We start from the raw sequence: 17,997 nt of genomic DNA, 5'->3' as shown, positions 1-17,997 counted from the left end.
TTATATGGTAACCCAAAGACAGAACAAGACAAAATCCTCAGGAAGAAATGGCAAGAAATGGCTGAAAATGCCCAGATGTCACATCTGACTGGCAAACCTTTGTCTTTGGGGATTTGGGATCCTCCTCAGAGGAATGCTTCAAGCAAGCCCTCCCCTGCTTGCTTGAAGCATATATCACCCCAGGTTTAAGCCCACCAATGCTTCTCCTTAGAGCGCTGGTGCCTGAGCGGACTGGCGTTTGGAGGCAGGGACATGCAAAACAGACACCTGCCAGCCAGGTATGCCTGGGCATCTGGGAAACACAGCCGGCCTCTCCTCTACTACCAGCCCATACTGGGCCCACTTGGGCCCCTTAAGGGGTATCGCTTCTAAGCCTTTTGGCTAAAATCTAGGTAACTGGATTGCAGTCAGGCAGTCAGAAGGCTACTAGTAGAGGACCAGCTGCCTTGGCCTTGGTGTGTTTCCTGAGGGTGCACACCTTGCTGCTTTTGGGGTAAGCGCTCCTTGAAAGTGCAGAGGGCGATCACCTCACTGGCTTGCCAGTGGAGGCTCAGTGGGCGATTTGCATATGCAGATTTATTTTGGATGTCAATTTGCATAATGGTCGATGCAAATAAGGCAAGCGTGACTGAGGTCATGAAAGAGGAGGAGGAAGTTCCATGGTATGCACGCATGGAAAATGCAGTGCGGTGTATCCTGAGCAAGATTGGAGATTCAGATCCTTTATGCTGGTTGGTGGAAAGTTTTCTTGGAGAAATTTGCGGAGTACAAAAGAAGGAATTGATGGCAATCTACGAATTTCCAAGAAGAGCAACTTACGATGTGGTTTTCAGTTCATCAGTTGTTTACAAGGACTTTATGGCACATCGTCTTCCATTCAAAGGTGGAGCATTTCGAGAAAGGTGAGAAGTGCAATTCTTTCTTTTTCGGGAAGCTCCATTCTGGCCACACACCCCTCACCGAGCTGCGGGACTCGACCGGCGCTCTCCGGAAGGGTAAGTCAGAGGTAATGGAAGTTGTCAGTGACTTCTACCGGAACCTCTACTCACCCAAAGAAACAGATGACGATGCTGCGAGCCGGTTCCTGTCAGGTATCACCAACACCCTTGATCCTGCAGGCGCAGCATCCACGGACGCTCCCCTCACTTTGGAGGAACTGACCTCCGCAGTCAAATCCTTCAGGCGGGGTAGGACCCCGAAGTGCGATGGTCTCCCAGCGGAGCTCTACGTAGCGCTGTGGGACCTCGTAGGTCCGGACCTGCTCGAGCTGTACAAGGACTTGGAGGTGGAGGGCAGAATGCTGCCATTGCTGAGGGAGGGCATGATCACGATCTTGTATAAGCGGTAGGGCGAGACATGTGACCTCAAAAACTGGCGTCCCATCTCTCTCCTCAACGTGGACTACAAAACCTTGCCAGGGTATTGGCCAACTGGCTAAAGAAGGTCATCAGACAGATCATCCATCCGGATCAGACGTGTGGAATCCCAGAGCGAAGGATTGTGGACAGCCTCGCACTGGTCAGAGACACAGTTCTCTACATCCAGGACCGCAACATACACACTGCTCTGGTCAGCCTTGACCAGGAGAAGGCGTTCGACCGTGTCTGGCACGGGCTCATGCTTAAAGCCCTCTGTAAGTATGGCCTGGGTGAAATGTTCTGTTCCTATGTTAAGCTAATGTACCTTGACATCCACAGTTCAGTGCTGGTGAACGGCTGGAAGACTGACCCCTTCCCCATCCTCTCCAGGGTCAGACAAGGCTGCCCTCTGTCACCTCTTCTTTTTGTCTGTTGTATAGAGCTCTTCGCCGAATGCGTCAGACGGAACCCAGAGATCAGAGGGATCACCGCACCAGGTCCAGACAGATGGGAAGCGAAGTGCTCGCTCTACATGGATGACATGACGGTGTTCTGCGCGGACAAGCGTTCCATCGACGCGCTCGTCCAGATCTGCGAAGACTTCGGCCGAGCTTCGGAGGCAAAAGTCAACTGCGGGAAGTCGGAAGCCATGCTCTTCGGGAATTGGTACCTGTCTTCCTCTGCGCCCATCCCCTTCAACATCCAACTAGACTTCATCAAGATCCTTGGCATCTGGTTCGGGAAGGAAGGAGGAGCCCTAAAGTCTTGGGAAGAGAGGCTGTCAAAAATGAAGCAAAAGATCGGCCTCTGGATCAGAGACCTCACCATCGAAGGGAAGAGGCTAGTACTCCGCAGTGAAATCCTCCCTGTGTTGCAGTACCTTGCCCAAGCCTGGCCCCCACGCACCAACACCTGCAAGGCCATCACGAGGTCGACCTTCCACTTCATCTGGGGCTTATGGACCGAGTAAAGAGAACGACCATGTCCTGTGTAAGGATGGCTGGTCTGTTCTTGAAACCATTAACATCCACCCAGGGAGAGCCATGATGGCGGTTCTGGATAAAAATAGTAAAAAAAAATCAAATGTATCAACATTTATGCCCCAGTTAAAAAAGCACAAGCAAAAAAGGCTTTTCACTAAAATGCAATTTTTCCTAACTGGGGAGAACCCCATAATCCTAGGAGGGGACTTTAACTGCGATGTTCTGTCTGAACGGAAGAGAGATGGCTCGGCCTCTATTTTTAAAAATATTACCAACGCAACTGAACTCCTCCATGCTTGGGTTGCTTGCGGGAAAGACACAAACATCTTCATCACTTGGTCTAGCTGCCGGGCTAGTCCCGTATCGATGATTTCTTTGTAGCCAAGAACCTAAAGATTAACCATTTTAAAACAGAGGCGGGTGTCTTTTCAGGCCACAAAGTTCTAAGCTGCCACCTCCAACGTCTAGACGTGGAAGGAAAGAAATCCACCTACTGGAAATTAAATAAAAACCCCTGGTGAATATGGGCCCCCATCTAAGTTCTATAAATGTTTTTGGACCACCATAAAAGACAACTTCATGGAGATACATGAAGCGGCTACAAACTTTAGCCACCCTACATCCTGGAGTAAAGGTGTGATCTCCCTTCTCTTTAAAAAAAAGGCAACAAAGAGGAAATTAAAAACTGAAGACCAATTACTCTTCTGAATACGGATTACAAAATCTTTGCTAAAATTCTGGCCAATCCATCCGAATCAGTCATGCGCCGCTCCTGGTCGTCAAATTGCAAACTCCCTCATCAGGGACATACTTTGGGATGTAAAAGATCGTGGACAAAGCCTTGCCCTCCTGTCTGTGGACTTTGAGAAAGCCTTTGACAGACTCTCACTCCTTCAAGGTCCTAGAGAAAATAGGCTGCCCAGAAATCAAATCTCCAGCTTATACTCAAATTTCTCTAGTAAAATCTCTGTAAATGGGGACCTCACAGAAAGTTTCCAAGTTAAAAGTGGGGTCAAGCAGGGCTGTCCCTTGTCCCCCATTCTCTTTATTTGTGTTATCGAGCCTCTGTTTTGCGCCTTAAGAAAAGTCAAAGTCATACATTTTTTTTTATCCCAGGCAGTAGCGGAGAACAGGTCAAATGCGTTGCTTTTAAAGGATGACATCACCATCATCGCAAAGAAAAGCAGGAGTTTAATAAGAGCCCAAAGAGTTCTAGAATGGTTTTGTGGCGCCTCCAACTTTAAAACAAATCTAATCTTCTCTTAATTGGCAATTTCTATGTTGATCCCAAACTAACTTTCACCAAAGTCCTGAACCTGAAGATCCTAGGTGTCTGGTTTTCTGGCAATTGCTCAAACTTTAAGAACTGTGAATCACTCCTGGAGAGAGTTCGGAAAAAGCTTGATATGTGGAAGATGCGCTCCCTCTCAATGGAAGGGAAAATCCTCGTCTTTAAACAAGTCATCATTCCTCTGATTCTATACACTTCCATGATTTTTACTCCTCCCAGAAATATACTGTCCAAGTTGAACAAACTTGGCTTCTACTTTCTTTGGAATGCCAAGATGGACAGACTGAGGAGAAGTGAGATTTGCATAGACAAAGCTTTGGGAGGAAGAGGTTTCCCAGACATTAGACGTTTTATTGTTGCTAAGTATGTAGCATATGTGGTGAGCAAGTTAGACTGTAAAGGAAAATCTGTAATCTCCAATTTCATGAAGTACCAGTTAGGTTTCTTTGCCCATAGATACAGCTGGTTCCGGATGCTAAATACTAAGCCTTACAAATGGACCCCCCCAGAGCACTATATCCCCGTGGAAAGATACATCCGAGAATACAACCTCTCTTCTCTGGAGAAAAAAACCCTGATGGAACACATAAAAATCTTAGCAAAAAGAAAAATCTGTTCTTATCAGTGTTCAGGCAAGAATGCAGTGTACGAGTACCTCTGTTAAGGACGGTCTACCTGTTGATGTAGCTCTGTAAGGGGCCACCATATGCGAATCTGCTGGCCTCGTCCACCAGAGAAAGAGCATAGGGCATGCCCTGAGAAGGAGCTCCCACAGGTTGGACTGACCCGCTGGTGGGGATGGAGAAACCTTGGTCTGGCCAATTGGCCAACAGGCGGTTGGATCTAGCTTTCAAGTGTAGTACCCCTGGGGTGGTGACCCAGGGGCACCTTAATATCACTGGGTTGGGGTACCCACGGTACTAATGTGCACCAGTACATGCACTTTTTTTGCTGATTCGGCACATCGCCTTTTTCTGCATTAGCTGTGGCTAGTGCAGATGGGCAATTTTTAAAATCTGTTGCCCTGTGTGTTATGCACAGTGCACTTATTCTTTAAATGTATTTTTATGTTTAGTCATGTCACTGGTGTTGTATTTTGTCTGCCACTTGTTTGATAGAGGGTGCTATTCCCTTATGGGCTAGCCCTGATGTCTGGAGAGCGCCTTGGCCTAAAAACCAGGTGCTCTCCCTCAGTGGAGTCTCTCTTCGGGAGAGCTCCCAGCTAAGTATCTGGTGGGACCTGCCAAGGTGGTCCCATGGTGAGGTGGTCCCTCTCTGATTACAGCTAGAGAGGCAGTAAGTCCATTCCAGCTTCGGCTGGATGGGCCTAGTACCCAGCCCTCGTCTGGAGCTTGGCCTCGGAGGGTCTGGGAAAAAGAGTGGCTCTTCCTTTTTAGAGGGGGGTTTACCAAATAGTACCCCAGTGCACGTTTTTTGTTGAGTGTTTTTGCACTTTTCACTTTTTTCTGAGCATGGGGTGTGTTTATTCACGGATCGTGAGATTTAATTAAAAAAAATAAATAAAATGGATATATTGAATTGGTGGTTCATATTTATAACCCTTTTGTTACTCGTCAGGAAACAGTCCTTCTTGTACCAATATGGCAAGAAAGTAAAGTTTATTGCCGATATGAAGGGCTCTGTCGGTGTCTGGAACGACGGAAATACCACATTCTGTTCAAGAAACAATCAGGTTATTATAGAGGGGTACTAAGACCCCCCGATCTTCTCTGTAAACGGAAACCGGGGATACCTTTTTTTCAGAGGGATGCCAGGTTATTGCAAGTTATGCCAAAAACATGGTCATAAAATGGAGGCCTGCTCTGTGTGCAGGTGCTGTCCTAGGGTTAACCATGACGCCAAGGACTGCCCCCAAAAAAGTGAGGAATCGGGACTTCTGGAGGAAGATTTCCCGGAAATCAGGAGACCTAATGAGGAAGTAGAGGTGGCCTCTGCCCCTCCACCACAACTCCCAAAAAAGAGAAAAAGGGCCCCCCCCACAGAGGTAGAAGGGGAAATCATAGAAAACAAAGATGAGGACTCTATGGAGACCTCAAGTGAAAGAAAGGAAGTAGCTGAAACCCCTACAGGGGACATCACTGAAATTCCACTGGAAGATGAGGAGATGGATTTGGTGCTTCCAAGATACAAAAGGAAAAAGGAAGGGAGTGAAGAGGAAGAATGCGAAGGAATCAGGCGATGTGGTTCCCAAATAGATGCCAGCCAATTAATACTCAGAGATATCTCCTCATCTGAGGATTCAGTGGGGCTGCATATCTCGGATGCGGAGAGTATTCAGGAACAGGGCAGAGGGGAGAGCCCTATGATCAAAAGGCTTGGTGTATGATGGCTAAGGTTGCGTCTTTCAACGTCCGGGGCCTAAATGACCCACGGAAGAGAGCTGCACTATATTTTGAAATTTTGAAATTAGGAATGAAGACATCATCTTCCTGCAAGAATGCCAAATTGGTTTCAAATTGAATTACCCTGAATTGTGAAAAGGCAGTGTAATCCTTTCAGGAGGAAACAAGAACAAAAACAATGGGATCATTATCCTTTGCAAAGAAGGCTGGTCCGTTTCAGAAGTAACGGACATCCACCCAGGAAGAGCTTTGATGGCTACCCTTGAGAAAGATGAGCAAAAAGTGAAGTGTATTAACATTTACGCACCAGTAAGAAAATGTGAAAGGAAGGAACTTTTCAAGGAAGTTCAAATGTTTCTTACTGGGGAAACCCCATAATTCTGGGAGGTGATCTTAATTGTGAGATCCAATCTGAAAGAAAAAAAGATGGCTCAGCTACAACCATTAAAAAAATGATGGATGCCACAGAGCTGCTGGGCGCTTGGGCTGTCTCCGGCAAAAACCCAAGATTCTCTGCCACCTGGTCCAGTGGCCGCGTTTCCTCCCAGATTGATTATCTGTTCATATCCAAAAACCTTAAAAGTAAATCACTTTGAAGCTGAAGAGAGCGTCTTCTCCGATCACAGATCATTTGTTGTCAGTTCGAATAGAGAGGAGTGGAGAAGAAGAAGGCCACATACTGGAAGTTGAACACACAACTGTTGGAAATGGAAGGAGTTAGTGACTCTTTTAAAAGGGAATATAAAAAGGTGGAAGGAAAAACTCTTTAACATCTCTAATATCAGAGACCGATGGGATAAGATGAAGGTCTTCTTCAGATCTTTTTTCATCAAAAAGGGAAAAGAAAAAGTAAAAAACTAAAGTAGTTCTACTTACACCTCAACAGGAAATTACAATCTTTACTACTCCTGGAGAAGCACGGAATCAAAGTGGAAAATGAGATAAGGAACACCAGGAAAGAAGTGAAAAAGATCCTGGAGGAAAAGGGAAGACAAATTATTTTCAACTCCCGGGTGAAAGTTCTTAACAAAATGAGAAATGTTCAAATTTCTTCTTCAAAAAAAAATTAGGGGTAAGAAAGACCTTATCCAGAAAATTGAGGCAATGGAGGACACAGAAGACAAGAAGAGGGTGATTTGAGACTTCTTTGAAAAGTTTATATAGCAAGAAACACGTGGATACGTCTCTGGCCGATTTTTTCCTGAACCAGTTAGAAAACACCTTTTCCCAAGAGGAGATATCCTTCCTAGAGAGCCCCTTCCTTGAGCAAAAAGTGAGTGAGAGCAATTTTTGGTTGAGAAAATTGGAAAACCCTGGGTGAGGATGGCCTCCCAGCTGATTTTTACAAGTTCTTCTAGCCCACCATAAGAGAGGATCTCTTGGATGCGATGAATGCGGCAGCCACTGATTTCCATCTCTCGTCATCTTGGAATGAGGGAGTGATAACACTACTTCACAAGAAGGGAAGCAAAGAGGAGTTTAAGAATTGGAGACCCATCACACTCCTAAACGTGGATTATAAAATCTATGCGAAGATAGTGGCAAACAGGCTCAAGAAGGTCATGTCCTCAGTCATTCACCCAGACCAGTCATGTGCTGTTCCAGGGTGCCAAATTACGGACTCTCTCATCCTGATTAGGGATATAATCTGGGACGTTGAGATTGTGGTCAGAGCCTTGCCCTCTTGTCTGTTGATTTCGAGAAGGCTTTTGATAGCGTCGCACTCCTTTCTGTTTAAAGCCCTGGAGAAAATGGGGTGCCCAGAAAAAGTAAAAAATCAAATCGCAAGCCTCTACCCTAATTGTACCAGCAAAATCTCAGTCAACAGAAATCTAACAGAGCATTTCAGAGTGAGGAGTGGAGTAAAGCAAGGTTGTCCGATTGGGGACTTTTATGAGGATCCCAAAGTATCTTTTGTCAGGTTCCATAATTAAAGATCCCTGGAATATGATTCTCAGGGAACAATAATTCTCAGGGAACAGCTCTAACTCCAAAAATTGGGAGTCCCTTCTTGAAAGGGTCCGGAAAAAATTTGACCTATTGAAGATCCGAACCATAACGCTTGAAGAGAAAGTGCTCATTGTAAAACAAGTCATCATTCCACTTATCCTTTACATCTCTATGATTTTTTTCCCACCCAGGAGCATGACCAAAATCAACAAGTCGTGTTTTTGTTTTCGTTGGAATGCAAAGATGGATAAACTTAGAAGTGAAGTCTACAAAGAAAAACTACTTGACGGGAGAAACTTCCCGGATATCAAACGGTTCATCGGCGCAAAATACGTGGCCTATATAGTGGGCAAACTGGATTGTAAAGAGCACGCCAAAATCTCAAATTTTATGCGATATCAGCTGGGCTTTTTTGCTAGAAGACACAATTGGTTCCTTATGTCCAAGACCAAGCCCTATAAATGGACCCCATCAGAGCATTACATCCCAGTGGTAAGATATGTTCAGGAATTCAACCTAAACTCTTTGTGTAAAGACACCCTGAAAGATCACAAAAAATCCTGACCTGGATCAAATCTGAAGACCACACAGCATTAGTTAGCAATTTTTCAGGAGCCAAGTCAAAAGAAATATGGAAAAGAGTGCTTTTTTGGCCTCTACAATGACCAAGTAGATCTAGTCTGGAGTAGCCTAAGGAATTGCCTACCAACACGGAGCTTCCAGCACAGAAGAGGCTTAGTAAAATCTGCTCAATGCCCTAGAGCTTCCTGCAGGGGGGGGGGGAGACCCCCTTACATATCTTTTGGAACTGCCCCTTTTCAAAGAATTAGGAGGAATCCAGTTCCTTAATTACGAAATAGTTCTATATGAGGAAAGAATTGAACCTTGAAAATTCAAATTTGCCTGGTCCCTTATGAATTCCATTAAAATGGCCCTTTGGAAGGCCAGATGCATCCTAGTCTTTAAAAAAAAAAATCTTAAAATTCAGGAATGCATAAATTTAAGTTATAGTATACTTTATGTTTATTTTTGGAAAGATAAAGTTACATTTGGAGATAGTAAAGCCAGACTTGATTGGAAATTAGACCTTTGGGAGCATTAGGTCCCCTACCTTTTGTTGACTATCTAATGATGGCTTTCTCTGAACTCTGGATCAAAAGACCATATCGCTCCTGGGTGAAAATGGTGAATTGATTTTAAAATTCTTACTGAAGGTAAAACCTAATCCTTCCAGTGATCAGGGTGGAAACACTGGCATTCCTGGCAAGAATGCAGTGTGCAAGTACCTCTGTTAAGGACGGTCTGCCTGTTGGTGTTGCTCTGTAAGGGGCCACCCTATGCTAATTCTGCCAGCTTGAGCCATCAGAGAAGGCGTAGGGCCCGCCCTGAGAAGGAGCGCCCACTGACCCTCTGGTTGGTGGAGGGAAAGCTTGGTCTGGTCACTCGGTCCGAATCTTACTTTAGTGTTGTACCCCCAGAGTGGCGATCCAGGGGCACCTTAAAATCACTGGGCCTGGGAACCCACTGATTTTTAAAGTGCACTGTTACGTCACTATATAACGATTTGGCACTTCACCTTATTCTGAGTTAGCTGCGACTGGTGTGGTATTTGTCTGCCATGTTTTTGATGGAGGTTGCTATTCCCTTATGGGCTAGCCCTGAAGTCTAGGAGAGTGCCTTGGCCTAACAACCAGGCGCTCCCCCCTTAGTGGGAGCGTCTCTTCGGGAGAGCTCCCAGCTAAGTATCTGTTGGGACCTGCTTAGGCGGTCTCATAGAGAAAAGAGAAGACGTGAAAAGGGTAATGTGGATGATTGCTAGCCTGGCTGAAGGAGTTTTTGTGGGATGCAAGGAATGTGTTGGTGTTTAAAAAAATCACATTAAGTCCAAAAGAATGTGCCTCCATGGTAGGTTGTTTTTTTTTTATATGTTTATTATGACTTATGTAAAAAAGGTGGAGTTTATTGAAAAATGGATGTTTAAAAAGTGGAGGGAGTGGGTGTGATTTTGTTTTGTGTTATGGCTGTGTGTTATTTTTTGTACTAATATGTGTCTTTTTAGAAAATCAAAATTCTGGAAATGGGAAATGGAATATATATTGGGTGAGGATGGTGGAAGTGTGGAAAAATAGTTCTGGGGTGTGAATGTGGGAGGGGTTATGTAAATATGTGGTCTAGTTTTTTCTGAAGTTTTTTGTAAAATAATGTTATCTTAGGGTTGGAGAAAGGTTGCATTTTTGAAATGTAAGATATGATTATGATGTTTTTTGAAATATTTTTCTTTTGTTTTTAATGTGAATTTTAAATAAAGAATTAAAAAAAAAATCTGTTCTTATTAGTTTAATATCAGATATGTCCCCTATCTGGGGACCATATATTAAATGGATTTTTAGAACAGGCATCGACCTGGTATTGCAGTACCTCCAGCTCCGGTAATGGTGGACCGAAGATCACTTCTTGGCTTTTGACTATGATCAAGGTTCTTGTTTTCGCAGTCAAAGTCAGCTAGTAAGGTGCCAGCCGCCTCGGCCTTGCAGGGTTCTTTCGGGTTCCCTGCTTGCTGCTATAGGGGTAGGCACCACCTGAGGGCGTAGAGAGCGATCCCCATAGGACCCATTGGGTTGTATGGTTTTTTTGTCTTTTTTTCTTTATAGGCGGAAGCATATATCCATATGCAAATGGAAAGTGAGAGGAGAGACGGGAGTATTCGTGGACCTGGCCCAGGGGAGCTGAGGATTACAAATTCCTTTAAAATTGTCGCTAAAAGCAGATTGGTGGATCTGAAAGAGCTAGTGGAAACCATTCTCGTCGGAAGATTGGAGGTGAAACTTGAATCCATTTTATAACTGCAAGAAAGAAAAGGTAATGAGTTTTTTTTTACTTTTACAGACCAGTTTGTGTGTAACGCTTTTTATGACAAAGTTGCTAAGAATATTGATGAGTCGGAATTAAGTGGTTTAGAATTTGTGCCTTTATACACTGGTGGAGAAATTGCAGTTTCAATAACAGTGCACAACCCTTACTTGCAGCCAGAGGATATTTTGTTTTACCTAAATCGCATTTGCTACAAGGTTAGATTTGTGATGAGAGACAAATGATTACAGGATCTGGAATGGTAAATTTATTTTTAAAGTTATCTTGAAACCAGATCCAACTAGTTCTGGTGGTGTCTTTCACCTCCCATCGGTCATTCTGTTGGGACGAGACAGAGTATTCGTACACTATAAAGGGATGTCTAAATACTGCAGGCAATGCAAGGAGTACTGGCACACAGCAGAAGACTGCCCGAATAAAGAAGTCAAAACTTGAAGGGAATTGTGTGGTCAAAAGGGTCATCTGGCCAAAGATTGTCAAAACCACGTCACATCTGACTGGCAAACCTTTGGCCTTGGGGATTTGGGATCCACCTCAGAGGAATGCTTCAGGCAGGCAAGCAAGCCCTCCCTCCCCTGCTTGCTTGAAGCATAGCAGGCCAGGTTTAAGCCCACCAACGCTCTCTCCTTGGAGCGGCGGTGCCCGGGCGGACTGGCGTTTGGAGGCGGGGACATGCAAAACAGGCAGATGCTGAGGCGGGCACCTGCCAGCCAGGTGTGCCTGGGCATCTGGGAAACACAGCTGGCCTCTCCTCTCACTACGACTGGCCCACACTGGGCCCACGGGGGCAGGCCCACTTGGGGCCCTTAATGGGTTATCGCTTCTTGGCCTTCTGGCTAAGATCAAGTTTACTTGTTTCTTGGTCAGGAGTGCTACTGAGTAGGTGGACGGCTGCCTTGGCCTTGAGGGGTTCCTGCGAGTTCCCCTCATGCTGCTATTGGGTTAAGCATCCACCGAAAGCTTGAGTTGCGATCACCTCGCTAGTTCGCTAGTGGAGGCTCGGTGGACGTGGAGGATTTTTGCATTTTATGCAATTTGCGGTGAACATAGCCATTGCTATGGAGGAGCCTTGGGGCGAGAATGGAGACAATGTGCCTCCATACGCATGCATTTCAAATGCGGTGCGGGTTTTTTTTCGTGATGGAAAAGATGGATTTTTGCTGAGATTTGTGGGTGAGCAGATACTGGGAGAGCTGGCCAGGGTTCAGAAGGCGGAAGTATTGGCTATTTATGACAGTCCCAAAAGAAGAAGTTTTGATGTGGTCTTCGCTACAGAAGGTATTTATCAAGATTTTTTGGCTGAGATGGAGAGGAAAAAAGATGACCCCAGGTTGGTAGATGTTAAGTTCATTCCTCACTTTAATAAGGACCTTATTTTGGTAGTTAGGATGTTTTCTCCGTATGTGCCAGTAGAGGAAATTGTGACTTTTTTAAAGCGTTTTTGTTCAGAAAGGAGAATTCTGGGCAAGATAATGAATGAGTTCGGAATATGGACTGGTAATTGGAGGTTTGGAGTGCGTTTTAAGGATGGTTTAAAGCCACCAGCAAGGTTTCGGCTCGGGAGAGTTAACGGAGAACTTTTTTTTGCCGGGATGCCTACTTTCTGCAGGAAATGCAGGAAGTATGAGCAGGAACAGGCAGAATGTACGGCTACTGTTTGTATGGTGTGCGGTTCTCTGGACCACATGAGTGTGGCATGTAATGAGAGCAAAAATTGTTTTTTGTGTGGAGAAGGAGGACATTTATATATGTTTTGTCCTTGTCGGAGGAAAGCTGGTGGCATTGGAGAAGAAATGGAGGTGGATAAGGTTGGTGGAGAAGGTAAGGAGGTGGAAGGGAAGGAAGAAGAAGGAAAAGAAGAGTGCTTTAGGGAAAGAAAATCTGTACCCAAGGAACCTACAATGAAACGTCAAGAAGAAGTAAAAGCGAGAAAAGCAAGTGAAAAAACTAAAGGAAAATTGAAGGAAAAGGGGGGAACTAAGGTGGAGGAGAAGGCTGGAGAAGAAAGTTGGGAAGATGTGGATAGTGAGGAGGAGGAAAAAATTGTAAAAATGAAAGTTAATCAGCCCGAACCAATGAAACCTTTGGTGGGTCCCCAGGAAAAAGTACAGAGGAGAAAACAATGAGAAGGAAGTGAGGAGGCACAAGAGATTAAAAGGATTGTGACTAGAAGTAAAAAGAGAGGAGTAGATGAACAGGGAAAAAGTAGTAACCAACCTGGGGCATCTGGGATGCAGAAAATATTAATGGAAAGCGGAAAAGAAGGTTCTGAGAAGAGGATGAGACATGAACAGATTGGAGTTCCTGAAGAGAAGACTGAAATAAAAATAGGGATAAAGACTGGGACTGATGAGGAAAAAGCTAAAAAAATTATATGGGAAGGGGGGGGTACCAAGTAAATTAGAATTGGATTGGTTAGAAGAGGTGTTAAGGAAAAAGTATTCTTGTTGGGAAGGAAGTGAGAGGTATTCTTGGCGTAATGAAGTTAAGAGAGTGACTAGGAGGAAGAGGGGTATACTTACTAAGTTTTTTGAAATTCCAGATTAGTTGGATAGGGCATTTCATTCCTATAAAGCAGAAGAACAAATGGTTTGGGTTTTAATTTTAAGGTTTTGTATATATGAGAAAGCATCAAAAGAAAGAATAAAAGAGTTTTTTGAAACAGATTTTTTTGAAGGGAAGGAAAGTAAATAAAAAGTTGAGTTTCTAAGTTTTGTGTATATTAAGTTTCGTGAAGATTAAGTTTTGATTTAGTTTTCAGAAAATTATTTGTTTATGAAAAATGTTTCTTTTGTATTATTTCAAATCTTGTAAAATTTGTTTTAAAAAAAAAAAAAGTTTTTTATGATGATGATGGTACACGTACGGTCCTTTGGCTAAGCTGAGGGCAGTCGTGTAAATCTTAATAAAAATTAAAAAAAAAAAAAAAAAATCTGTTCATATCAGTTTAATATCTGATACGTCCCCGATCTGGGGACCATATATTAAATGGATTTTTAGAACTGGGAGATGGAAGTAGAGCTTGCTCGGTCCACTCCACGCATCGCCCAGGTATTGCAGTGCTTCCAGGAGTGGTGCAACTCTCTTATATGGTACTCCAAAGACAGAACAAGACAAAATCCTCCTCAGGAAGAAATGACAAGAAATGGCTGCAAATGGTAAGAAATGGCTGCAAATGCCAGTCAGATGTCACATCTGACTGGCAAACCTTTGGCCTTGGGGATTTGGGATCCACCTCAGAGGAATGCTTCAGGCAGGCAGGCAAGCAAGCAAGCAAGCAAGCCCTCCCTCCCCTGCTTGCTTGAAGCATAGCAGCCCAGGTTTAAGCCCACCAATGCTCTCTCCTTGGAGCGGCGGTGCCCGGGCGGACTGACGTTTGGAGGCGGGGACATGCAAAACAGGCAGATGCTGAGGCGGGCACCTGGCAGCCAGGTGTGCCTGGGCATCTGGGAAACACAGCTGGCCTCTCCTCTCACTACGACCGGCCCATACTGGGCCCACGGGTGCAGGCCCACTTGGGGCGCTTAATGGGTTATTGCTTCTCGGCCTTTTGGCTGCGATCTGTAGGGGCTCAAAGCTGAAAGGTTCGCTCAGTAGGCTACCTACTGCCCTCGGCCTTCCAGTGTTTCCTTCGGGTACACCGGTTGCTGCTATTGGGGGCAGAGCTGGCCGAACGGTAAAGAGAGTGATCGCTCTTTCTGATCTCGGTCAGTAAGAGTATTGGACGTTGACTGCACAGGTATCGGCTGCAGTAAGGTGTGGATTACTGGTTCCTGAATTTGCATATATGCAAATGGCAGAGGAAAGGAGAAACAGTGTGATCTGTGGGCCTGGCCCCTTTGAGCCAAGATAACTAATTCCTTTAAGATTGTCTCCATAGGAGGACAGATCGACCTGGAAAGTCTGGTAACCAAGGTGCTCTTTCACAAGCTGTTTGTCAAGCAGGAAGAGGTTCTCTACTTGCAGGAGAGGAAAGGATCTGAGTTCTTCATCGCTTCTAGGCCTTTTGGCTAAGAAGAAAACAAAAACGATGGAGTCATCATTCTTTGCAAAGAAGGCTGGTCTGTTCTTGAAATAACGGACATACATCCAGGAAGAGCCTTGATGGCCATTTTGGAAAAAGAAGAGGAAAAAATAAAATGTATTAATATTTATGCACCCGTCAGAAATCATGAAAGAAAAGAACTTTTCAAAGAAATCCAAATGTTCCTTACCGGGGACCTCCCCATATTCTTGGGGGGAGACATTAATTGTGAGATCCTTTCGGAAAAAAAGAAAGATGGCTCCGCCACGATCTTCCGAAAAATGATGGACACCACAGAATTAATTGATGCTTGGGCGGCCTGCGGAAAAGACCCAGGGTCATTTACTACCTGGTCCAGCAGCCGTGCGTCTTCCTGTATTGACCATCTGTTCCTATCCAAGTCCCTAGGAATTGTCTCCTTTGAAACTGAAGATAGTGCCTTCTCTGACCACAAGGTTATTTGCTGCCAATTTGAGTGGAAAGGAGTGGAGAAGAGGAGGGACACTTATTGGAAATTGAACACCCAACTCTTAGAGTTGAAAGGAGTTGCTGAGTCTTTCAAAGAAAATTACAAGAAGTGGAAGAGAAAGCTCTTCAATGTCAACAATCCTGGTGAACGTTGGGACAAAATGAAAGCCTTCTTTAAAAAATTCTTCATCAGGAAAGGCAAAGAAAAAAGCAAAGATTTAAAAGAATTCTATCTACAACTCAATAGAAAGTTGCAGTCTCTTTTTCTCCTAGAAAAACATGGGATCAAAACAGACCATGAAATCAGGAATACCAGAAAGGAGGTCAAGAAGATCTTGGAGGAAAAAGGAAGGCAAATTATTTTCAACTCCCGTGTAAAAATTCTCGAGCAGGATGAAAAATGTTCCAATTTTTTCTTTAAAAAAATCAGAGGCAAGAAAAACCTCATCCGAAGAATGGAAGGTATGGAAGGTACGGAAGATAAGAAGAGCGTGATCCGGGACTTTTTTGAAAACCTATATAGTGAAAAACCAGTGGACTCTTCCTTGTCCAATTTCTTTCTGAATCAGCTGGATAAAACCTTCTCTCAGGAGGAGAAGGCTTTCTTGGAGCGCCCCCTCTTGGAACAGGAAGTGAGAGATGCACTTTTGAGCTGTGAAAACCTAAAAACTCCAGGTGAAAATGGACTTCCAGCCGATTTCTACAAAGTCTGTTGGCCTATCCTAAAAGATGATCTTATGGATATATTTAACTCAGCTGCCACCAATTTTCAACTTCCACCATCTTGGAATGAGGGTGTGATATCCCTTCTTTATAAAAAAGGAAACAAGGAAGAGATCAAAAACTGGAGACCTATCACACTCCTCAATGTTGATTATAAAATCTTTGCGAAAACAATCGCAAAATCGGCTAAAGAAAGTTATATCCTCTGTGATTCACCCGGACCAGTCCTGCGCTATTCCAGGGCGGCAAATTACAGACTCCCTTATCCTAGTAAGGGATATAATCTGGGACACCAAAGATAGAAGCCAGAGCCTAGCCCTTTTGTCCGTAGACTTCGAAAAGGCTTTTGATAGGGTGTCACACACCTTCCTTTTCAAGACCCTGGAAAAAATGGGTTGTCCGGCAAAAGTTAGAAACCAAATTGCATGTCTATATCAAAACTGCACCAGCAAAGTCTCTGTAAATGGGAGTCTCACGGAACGTTTTAAAGTTAAAAGTGGAGTGAAACAAGGCTGCCCCTTGTCCCCCATCCTCTTTGTCTGCGTGATTGAGCTGCTTCTTTGCGCCCTGAGGAAAGATAAGGTGGTGAGTGGCTTCTTTACACCAGGAAGCGAAGGTGACCAAGTGAAGTGCGTGGCGTACATGGATGATGTGTCCATAATCCTGCGAGACATTAGGAGTATCTTGAGAGCCCAGAGAGCCCTGGAGTGGTTCTGCGGAGCATCCAATTTCAAGATCAACCCAGAAAAATCCACATTACTTCTGATAGGCGACTTTTATGTGGACCCCAAAATTTCCTTTGTCAAAAGTCCGGATTTAAAGATGCTTGGAGTATGGTTTTCCGGAAACTGCTCCAATTTCAAGAATTGGGAGTCCCTCTTGGAGCGAGTCCGAAAAAAATTTGACTTATGGAAGAGCAGAACTCTAACTCTTGAAGGAAAGGTGCTCATCATCAAACAGGTCATCATCCCAATCATCCTCTACATTGCCATGATATTCTCCCCACCAAGGAATATCATGACAAAAATCAATAGGTTATGTTTCTTTTTCCTCTGGGGTGCAAAAATGGACAAACTAAGAAGAAGCGAAATTTATAAAGAAAAATTGTTGGGCGGAAGGAACCTCCCAGATATAAAATGCTTCATCGGCGCTAAATATGCCGCATACATAGTGGGAAAACTGATCAGTGGAGAACATACCAAGCTTTCCAACTTCATGAAGTATCAACTGGGCTTCTTCGCCAGAAGAATAAACTGGTTTCCTATATCCAAAACCAAACCTTACAGATGGACCCCACCGGAACATTACATCCCTGCTGTAAAGTATGTCCAGGATTTTAGCCTGGGCCCCTTGGGAATAGATATCTTGAAAGTTCATAGAAAAATCCTAACTCAGATTAAATCTGAAGACCATGTAGCTTTAATAAGTAACTTCTCAAGTACCAAATCCAAGGACATCTGGAAAAGAGTTTTCTTCTCTGGTCTGCCAAATGATCAAGTGGACCTTGTCTGGAGCAGCTTGAGAGACTGCCTGCCAACCAGGAGTTTCCAGCACAGGAGGTGTTTGATAAGATCCGCACAATGCCCCAGAGCTTCTTGCGGGGGGGAGGAGACCCCCTTGCATATCTTTTGGAACTGTGCCTTCGCCAGAAGAGTATGGAAAAAAACTTCTAGAATTCTCAAGGAGCTTGGGGGAATCTACTTCCTAAATCATGAAGTTGTCCTCTATGGGGAAGGAATCGACCCTGCTAAGTTTAAATTTGCTTGGCCTCTTGTCAATTCTATCAAAATGGCCCTATGGAAGGCCAGGTGCATCTTGGTTCTTAAAAAAGAAACCCTAAAAATCCAAGAATGCCTTAATATAAGTTACAGCCTTTTATATGTTTTTTTCTGGCAAGATAGAATTACTCTTGGAGATTGTAGTGCCAGAAACAATTGGAAATGAGATCTTTGGGAGCACTAGGCTC

General features: G+C 44.3%; 1 non-coding gene and 1 pseudogene across 1 annotated transcript; both read left to right on the top strand.

The window, feature by feature from the left end:
- The first annotated feature begins 10,214 nt into the window (after positions 1 to 10,214).
- Positions 10,215 to 10,383, top strand: LOC140330182 (U2 spliceosomal RNA; annotated as a pseudogene).
- A 3,330-nt stretch (positions 10,384 to 13,713) lies between these two features.
- LOC140330257 (U2 spliceosomal RNA) lies at positions 13,714 to 13,901 on the top strand. The gene has a single exon (XR_011920721.1). It is a non-coding gene; the product is annotated as a U2 spliceosomal RNA (small nuclear RNA).
- The last annotated feature ends 4,096 nt before the right edge of the window (positions 13,902 to 17,997 follow it).

Source organism: Pyxicephalus adspersus, chromosome 4 (genome assembly GCF_032062135.1).
Source record: "Pyxicephalus adspersus chromosome 4, UCB_Pads_2.0, whole genome shotgun sequence".
Classification (NCBI taxonomy): domain Eukaryota; kingdom Metazoa; phylum Chordata; class Amphibia; order Anura; family Pyxicephalidae; genus Pyxicephalus; species Pyxicephalus adspersus.
The sequence above is the reverse complement of the archived record's forward strand: the minus strand, read 5'-3'. Positions and strand labels throughout refer to the sequence as shown.